General features: G+C 34.1%; 1 pseudogene; it reads right to left on the reverse strand.

The window, feature by feature from the left end:
• Positions 1-7500: 7500 nt before the first annotated feature.
• Positions 7501-8439, reverse strand: LOC109701763 (olfactory receptor 5D18-like; annotated as a pseudogene).
• Between the last annotated feature and the right edge of the window lie 922 nt (positions 8440-9361).

Consider the following 9361-nt stretch of genomic DNA (forward strand, 5'->3'; position numbering starts at 1 on the left):
AATATTTTCAACCACATCAAAATAGTGTGCCAATTTCTCGTGATAACCTTTCACCCAGTATTTGAAACAATTCTTTAAGCAATATCGAAAGAATTATTAAAGTAATGTTTTCAAGATGATTTGCTATATAGTATAATAGTTTGTAACCATGTTTCAAATTTTCCACTCCTTCCTGTTTCCATACTAATTTAAATTCTTCTAATCAAATGACAGGATCAATTTCTCTACTGGAACTTCCTTTGGCTTACAAAATGTAGTTGAATTGAAATTGGATCAATCCCAAATCTCTGAGATACTTATGCTAGGCAGAATCTTTTAGAATCTTGAAAAGTTTCCATGTATAAAATAACAGACTATAATTCTGGGTAATAAGAAATCTAGAAGTTTCTTATTACATCTAGGCTATGTCCCCATTACATGAGCTGCTATCAGACCAATGAGCATAGTTGAAGGTGAATCCCTAGTAATCATTTGATTTGCTGATTGCTGTCATATACATGAGCAAAAAAGATAGGTCAGCCATGCCAGGGTCTTGTCAGCTTTGACCTACCTACCTGGTCAATGTTGTCTTTAACATATAGGTTTTGGAATCATTTGTTATACAACCATTAGGAACATTCACTTTTGACTTCTGGGAAGGTTACCACAGTAACCTTCTAAGTCTTATTGTACACTGTTTTCTGAGGTGGGTGAACAATAAATGGAAAAGATTGCTCCATAGAAGACAAGGAGGTGGGAGACACAGGTAGAAAATGCTCTGTGTCTTCTCTCTGCAGAGTGTATCCTCAGGATGGTGTTGAGAACAAACAAGTAGGAAGTCAGGATGATCACCATAGTAGTGGACTCATTAAAAGTGGACTTAATTCCCCCATCAAAAGAAATTGATTGGCAAACTGGATTAAAAAGGAAGATCCAACAATCTGCTGCCTACAGGATACCTACCTCATCAACAGAAGTAAGCACTGGCTGAGAATGAAAGGCTGGAAGAAGATCTACCAAGCGAATGGCCCCTGTAAACAGGCAGGGGTAGTAACACTTATCTCAGACAAAGTAAACTTCAAACTTACATTGATAAAACAAGATAAAGAAGGGCACTCTATATTAATAAAAGGGGATATACACCAAAAGGAAATAACAATTATCAACCTATATGCACCCAATGTCTACTCACCCAGTTTCATAAAACATACTCTGAAGGACCTAAAAACTTACATAAACTCCAGAACAGTGATACTAGGAGACCTTAATATCCCCCATCACCAATATATAGGTCATCTAAACAAAAAATCAAAAAATAAATTCTAGAACTAAATCACACCATAGACCAAATGGACCTAGCTGAGGTCTACAAAATATTTCACCCAACTGCTGCACAATAGCAATTATTCTTAGCAACTCATGGAATCTTCTCCAAGATTGATCATATCTTAGGGCACAAAGCAAACCTCAGCAAATATAAGAAAATAGAAATAATCCCATGCATTCTGTCTGACCACAATGCATTAAAATTAGAAATCAACAACCAAAATAGCAGTAAAAAACATGCAAACAATTGGAAGTTGAACAACACATTGCTCAATGATCAAAGGGTAATTGGTGAAATAAAAGAAGAAAATAAAAGGTTCCTGGAAGTTAGTGAAAATGAAAACACAACATACCAGAACCTATGGAACACAGCAAAGACTGTCCTAAGAGGAAAGTTTATAGCCATGAGTGAATATATTAAAAGGTCAGAAAGATCTCAAATCAATGATCTAATTCTACAGCTCAAACTCTTAGAAAAACAAGAACAAGCAAATCCCAAAACAAGCAGAAGGACAGAAATTCTTAAAATAAGGGCTAAAATCAATGAAATAGAAACAAAAAGAACCCATACAAAGAATTAATGAGGCAAAAAGCTGGTTCTTTGAAAAAATAAATAGGATTGAAGACCTCTGGCAAACCTGAATGAAATGAGAAAACAAAAAAACTCAAACCAGTAAAATGAGAAAGGCAAAATGGAAGATAACAACAAACACCATGGAAGTCCAGGAAATCATCAGAGACTACTTTGAGAGCCTATACTCTAATAAATTTGAAAATTTTGAAGAAATGGACAGATTTCTAGATACTTATAACCATCCAAAACTGAACCAAAATGGCATTAATCACTTGAATAGATCTATAAGACAAAATGAAATTGAAGCAGCAACTAAGACTCTCCCAAAAAAGAAAATCCAGGACCTGATGCATTCACTGCTGAATTCTATCAGACCTTTAAAGAAAAACTAATACCAACCCTCCTTAAACTGTTCCACAAATAGAAAGGGAAGAAACAGTGCCTAACTTGTTTTATGAAGCCAACATTGCTCTCATCCCAAAACCAGACATAGACACCTCCAAAAAGGAGAAGTATAGGCCAATTTCCCTAATGAACATCTATACAAAAATCCTTAATAAAATAATGGCAAACCAAATCCAACCACACATTAAAAAGATCATATACTACAACATAGTTGGCTTCATCCCAGGGATGCAGGGGTAGTTCAACATATGCAAATATATAAATGTAATACAGCACATTAATATAAGCAAAGACAAAAACCACTTGATCATCTCAATAGATGCAGAAAAAGCCTTTGATAATATCCAACACCATTTCATGAGAAAAGCTCTAAGAAAACTAGGAATAGAAGAAATGTACCTGAACATTTTAAAGGCTGTATATGACAAACCTATAGCCAACATCATAATTAATGGAGGAAAACTGAAACCATTTCCCCTAAAATCAGGAATGAGACAAGGGTGCCCACTATCCCTACTCCTTTTCAACATAGTACTGGAATTTCTAGTCAGAGCAATTAGGCAAGAAGAAGAAATAGAAGGAATATAAATAGGTAAAGAAACTGTTCAAATATCCTTATTTGCAGATGTTACAATTCTATACCTTAAAGACCCAAAAAACTCTACCTGAAAACTCTTAGACACCATAAACAGGTGTAGCAAGGTGGCAGGATACAAAATTGACTTACAAAAATCATTAGCTTTTATATACACCAACAATGAACAAACTGAGAAGGAATACATGGAAACAATTCCATTTACAATAGCCTCCAAAAAAAATCAAATACCTAGGAGTATACTTAACAAACTATGTGAATGACTTCTACAAGGAAAACTATAAGCCCCTGAAGAAAGAGACTGAGGAAGACTACAGAAGATGGAAAGATCTCCTGTGCTCATGGATTGGAAGAATCAACATAGTAAAATGCCTATACTACCAAAAGCAATCTACATGTTTAATGCAATTCCCAACAAAATCCCAATGACTTTCATCACAGAGATTGAAAAATCTACTTTAAAGTTCATTTGGAAATACAGACCATGAATAGCCAAGGCAATACTCAGCCAAAAGAGCAATGCTGGCTGTGTCACAATACCCAACTTCTAACTATATTACAAAGCAATAGCAATAAAAACAGCATGGTACTGGCACAAAAACAGACAAGAAGACCAGTGGAACAGAGTAGAGGACCCGGGTATGAATCCACACAACTATAACCACCTTATTTTTGACAAAGGGGACAAAAATATATGATGGAGAAAAGACAGCCTTTTCAACAAATGCTACTGGAAAAAGTGGTTATCCATCTGTAAGAAACTAAAACTAGATCCAAGTCTATAAGTCTGTACTGTTATCAACTCAAAATGTATCAAGGACCTTAATATCAGACCAAAAACTCTGAAGTTAGTACAGGAAGGAGCAGGAAACACTCTGGAACTAATAGGTATAGGCAAGGACTTCCTCAATAGAACTCTAGAAGTTTAGCAACTAAGGGAAAGGATGGACAAATGGGACTTCATAAAATTAATAAGCTTCTGTACAACAAAAGAAGTGGTCTCTAAACTGAAGAGATCATCCACAGAGTGGGAGAAAATATTTGCCAGCTATACATCAGACAAGGGACTGATAACCAGAATATAAAGGGAACTTAAAAAACTAAACTCTCCTAAAATCAATGAACCAAGTAAGAAATGGGAAACTGAACTAAACAGAACTTTCTCAAAAGAAGAAATTCAAATGGCCAAAAAACACATGAAAAAATACTCACCATCTCTAGCCATAAAGGAAATGCAAATCAAAACAACACTAAGATTCCACCTCACCCCTGTTAGGGTAGCCGTCATCAAAAACACCACCATGTGTTGAGGAGGATGTGGGGAAAAGGAATCTTTGTACTTTGCTAGTGGGAATGCAAGCTGGTGCAACCACTCTGGAAAAAAGTTTGGAAGCTTCTTAAAAATCTAAACATGGATCTGCCATATGATCCAGCAATCCTTCTCCTGGAGATATACTCAAAGGAATGCAAGAAAGGTTACTCCAGAGGCATCTGCACACACATGTTTATTGCAGAGCTATTCACAATAGCCAAGTTATGGAAATAACCAAGATTCCCCACTACTGACAAATGGATCAAGAAAATGTGGTATTTATACACATGGAATTTTACTCAGCCATGAAGAAAAATGAAATCTTATCATTTGCAAGTAAATGGATGGAACTGGAGGTCATCATTCTGAGAGAAGTTAGCCAGACTCAGAAGACCAAAAATCCTATGTTCTCCCTCATATATGGGTTTTAGATCTAGGGCAAATATAGCAATGTTGTTGGACTTGGGTTATATGACAAGGGGAAAACATATACGGGAGGTACAGGGTTAGATAGAAAACCCAAAACCTGAAAGCACTGATGTCTCCACTCCAGAGGAATTAATACAGAAACCTTAAAGTGACAGAGGTCAACATGAGAAGGTGATCAGGAACCAGTGAAAAGATCAGTTAGAGATGAATCAACCTGGGTTGTAACACATTTGTACAGGAAATCAATGCTAGCAATCTCTCTGTATAGCTGTCTTTATCTCAACTAGCAAAAATGCTATGTCTTTCTTATTATTTCTTATTTCTACTCTTCAAGAGAACTGGAGAAAAGCTCAGAATGGATTCTGCCTAGAAACCAGGGGGGAGAGAGGGAAAGGGTTGAGGCGGGGGGCATGGGGAAGAAATGACCCAAACAATATATGCACATGTGAATAAATGAATAATAAAAAAATTTTTAAGAAGGGTGAACATAGGGGATGTATTTTGCACTCACATGCGAAAATAAAGAATGAAACCTGTTGAAATTGATCTAAGAAGGTGGGGAAGGGAAGAGGAGGGTGAACAAAGGAGAGGATAAAACTAAGATATATTTTAAGTACATATGTAAATATCATACTGTATCTCCCTGTAAAACTAAAACACTTATTAATTCATGTATGTTGAATGACTATTTAGTTTATTCCTGGTCTAAAATATATATATATATATATATACAATGATCATTTTAACGACCATAAGTCTAAAATGATATGATAATGCAAATAACTTTATTGAGTCCCTGTAAAAATGTGCACCATTTTATATTATTTCTCTTTCATCAAAACATAGGGAAACTTACTATTTCCACCATACTGATGAACATTTAAATTTTTATCTGGACACATAAAGCAATGAGAAGAGAAGTGGTAAACAAGATATTTCAGCAAAAGTAAGTTGCTGAGATAAAGTTGAAGTTTCTGTAGGGAATCAGTTTTCTTTTAAAACAACTCCAAACATTTTCTTTTAAGGTGAAAGCGAAGTAAGAGAACTTTTTCTTGATAAAGATTCAGAGTTTATACACAAGATGAGCAAAAAGAGTTCTCCAGTGATTGATAGTATTTCTGACATCTTCATGTTAACATCCATTCCAGCATTTCTGAGGTTGCTAGAAATTCTATTATTTTAATCACAGTACAATACTGGAGCTCTTTTAAAACCACATTCAGGATAGAGATCACATATTATTCAAATTTTTATGCAAGGCAAGTGATGTGTATATTATACACATCCAAAGCATGTACACACAAACACAGTAGATATTATGTGTTGCATTAACACAATAAAATAACAAAATAAAAATATTTGTGGTACTTTTGACTCAGGATTCTATTCTTTTTTTTTTATAAATTCCTGTCCTTATGCCAAAGTAGATTTTACTTGCAAATAAGAATAAATTTTAAAATAAATGAAAATAAAAGTACTAAAAGGAAAACATAAAATATTTTAGAATTCTTGGAGAGGAGAAAACAAAATTCAGAAACCATGAAGAAAGACTAATATATTTCCTTATATACAATGATTTCTTAATACTCATAAGAAAAAAAAGAAAGAACTCCAATAGAAAAATGTGCAAAGGACATAAACAGGCAATTCATACAAAAAATAAATATAAATAACAAAATAAAGAAATAAGTGCAACATAATGAATATTTTATATTTATCATATTCACAAGGATGAAAATGACATTGTTAAATGACAGTACTGAAATATGTTTATTATCAAAATCACTTGACAGAATTAGAAACTGGTGCACAATTTTAAAGTAAAAAATGGGATTATCTAAAAAAATGTTAAATACATGCACTCATTGACAGATTAATTCTAGTTCAAAGAAATTATCCTGCGTATATGGGCACAAATATGTATGTAAACATATATGTACACACAAACATAATCATTGCATATTTTGTTATCACTCCCAAGTGCTGATTATAGTCATTCGCCACCACATATGTCTAGAATTTTGTTTTTAATTTTCTTTCAGTACTAGGACTTGAATTTAGGGATTCATGCTTATAAGGCAAGTAAGTACTCTACCACTTGAATCAAACCTCTAGCCCTATGTAGAAGTGAGAATATGGTGAAAATATCATATATTCATGTGTGAAAATGGAAAAATGAGACCTGTTGAAGCTATTCTAAGAATTGTGGGAGGAGGGATCCTGAACTAAGCTTTATTCATGAAGTTTTCTACTGAATAAAACTCCTTTGTCACTGAATATATCTCTAAAACCTCAACTCTTTTTTTTCCATTAAAAAGATCAAAAGACATCCTTCTTAAAAATAAAAACATCCTTCTAAAGTCCGGTAGTATATTTGAAATTTCCCTTCTCACTAATTTTTTAGGTACTGTCTTAGCAATGGGCTAGGAAAAACATGAACATATAGTCAACAGTTTCACATCCTTGAGGACAAGAATTATGTCTATCTTAACTGGTATTTCTTCTCTTATGACATGAATTCTTGTATTTTGAAAGACTCATCAATTCCAGATATCTTATAAGAAAAAGAATAGAGTTAGTATTTGTTAAGTTAAAGAGGTATCATACAAGCTATGCATGCATGCTACCTTTAAATCTTGATAGTGAATTCAAAACTATACAAAGTTATCTCAACTCTAAAAATGAAATATTAACAATCAGAAATATTGCTGCCCTAAACCTACAGGTACAAGACAGGGAAAAGTTCATCTCTAGACACTAAAATCCATTACTGGTCCATTATGCAATATTAACCACATTAATGTTAATAGTAAATTTGAAGTCAATATTTTTGGACTGTTTTCTTTATATGTCAAAAACAACACCATCAAAGTTTGGTGGTTAATAAACAATTTTAAAAACCATTATTTTGCTCAGTGTATCCTTGACATCCTTATTTCTTAGACTATAGATAAGGGGATTCAACATGGGAATCACCACTGTGTAAAACAAGAGGCCATCTTCATTGTGAGCCTGGAATTTTTAGAGTTGGGCACGCAATACAGAAACAGGATGGTGCCATGGAAGATGGTTATGGCTGTCAGGTGTGCAGCACAGGTGGAGAAGGTTTTGAGGCACCCACTGCCTGAATGCATTTTGAGGATGGTAACAAAAATGACCATATATGAGAAAAGAATGATCAACAGTGTGCTGACAGCATTAAATGTGGAAAAAATGAACAGCAGTAACAGGTTGACAAAAGTATCAGAACAGGAGAGAGAGAGCAGTGAGGAAAACTCACAAAAAAAAATGATCGATGACATTGATACCACAGAAAGATAAATGTAGAGCAGAGCATGTCAAAATCAAGGAGCATGCCTCCCCCCATGCATAGGACACCAACACCAACATGGCACAGAGCTTCTGGGACATGGCAACTGTGTAAAGCAGAGGTCTGCAGATGGCCACCACATGGTCATAGGACATTGCTGCTAATAAAAAGGATTTGGTAACTGCAAAGGTACCAAAGAAAAAGTATTGTACATTGCATTCTGTAAAAGAAACATTTCTGTCTTTGACAAGTAGGCTCACTAACAGCTCAGGAGCAATGGTAGAGGAATAGCAGAAATCCACAAAGGAGAGGTGGCTGAGGAAGAAGTACATGAGGGTGTGCAATTTGGGGTTGATTTTGATTATGAGGATTATCCCAATATTCCCTACCACAGTGACACTGTAGATGGCCAGGAAAATCAAGAAGAGTAGGACTTGCAGTTCTGAGTAATCTGAGAAGCCCAAAATTGTGAATGTCACAACACTTTTATTTCTATCTGATAGTACCATCTTTTCTGTTCTCAGAATATGAAAGTCCTGAAAATAAAAAAATAATAAAGTGTGAGCTCATAGGAAAACTGCTACATTCTCCATAGAGAGCTTGGAGGATGTTGCAGAATACCTTTCAGAAATTAGTGTTTAGTACCTCATGTGAAGTACATGTCCAAAATTTAAACATCTGAGCATTTTCAAATTTCTATAATAACTATACAATGATTGAATTAATTTTTTAAATTCTCAAGTGTAAGTTTTCATTATTTATGAACATATAAAAATGAGATTGTAATATTTTGGGTTATTTTAAATTAATTCTTCAGATATATTTTCAGTTCTTATTGTACCATATAAGTATATATTACTTTAACAATGAGATTTGATCAAGACATCCCTGCAATTGGTAATAAAAATACAAGAGATTGTAAAGATATTAATTATGGAATGGACAACAGAAGGGAGAGAAATCTTGAGATTTCAAATATCCTGTGGATTTTTATCAGTGTACACATCTATGTCTAGAGCCCCAATCGTCGGGTCCATTTTGCAACTACCAAACACTGGTCCCTTATCTAAGTACAGATATCAACTCACTTCCTTTATTAATTATAATCTTTTATATTACTGAGAATGCTAGAGACATTAAATATATTTGAAATGACAGTAACCATGTAACTGTCACAGTGATATACTACGATACAGCATAAAAGCAAAACGTGATAAATGTATTTAGGCAGATTTTCACATTCAGTAATAACTGACTATATCAAAGACTGATAAAGAAAAATTCATATATTAGTCAATAATGCTCTAGTTCTAAAGAAGTAAGCTTCATTACAAGTTGTTTCCCTGGTTGAAATTAATGTCAATGTTTCTTCTGAATCTTAAAACCAACCTTCTGATGATAAATTAGGTTCTCTCCTGGTTAGGAATGATG

This window comes from Castor canadensis, chromosome 1, assembly GCF_047511655.1.
Source record: "Castor canadensis chromosome 1, mCasCan1.hap1v2, whole genome shotgun sequence".
In the NCBI taxonomy this organism is placed as follows: domain Eukaryota; kingdom Metazoa; phylum Chordata; class Mammalia; order Rodentia; family Castoridae; genus Castor; species Castor canadensis.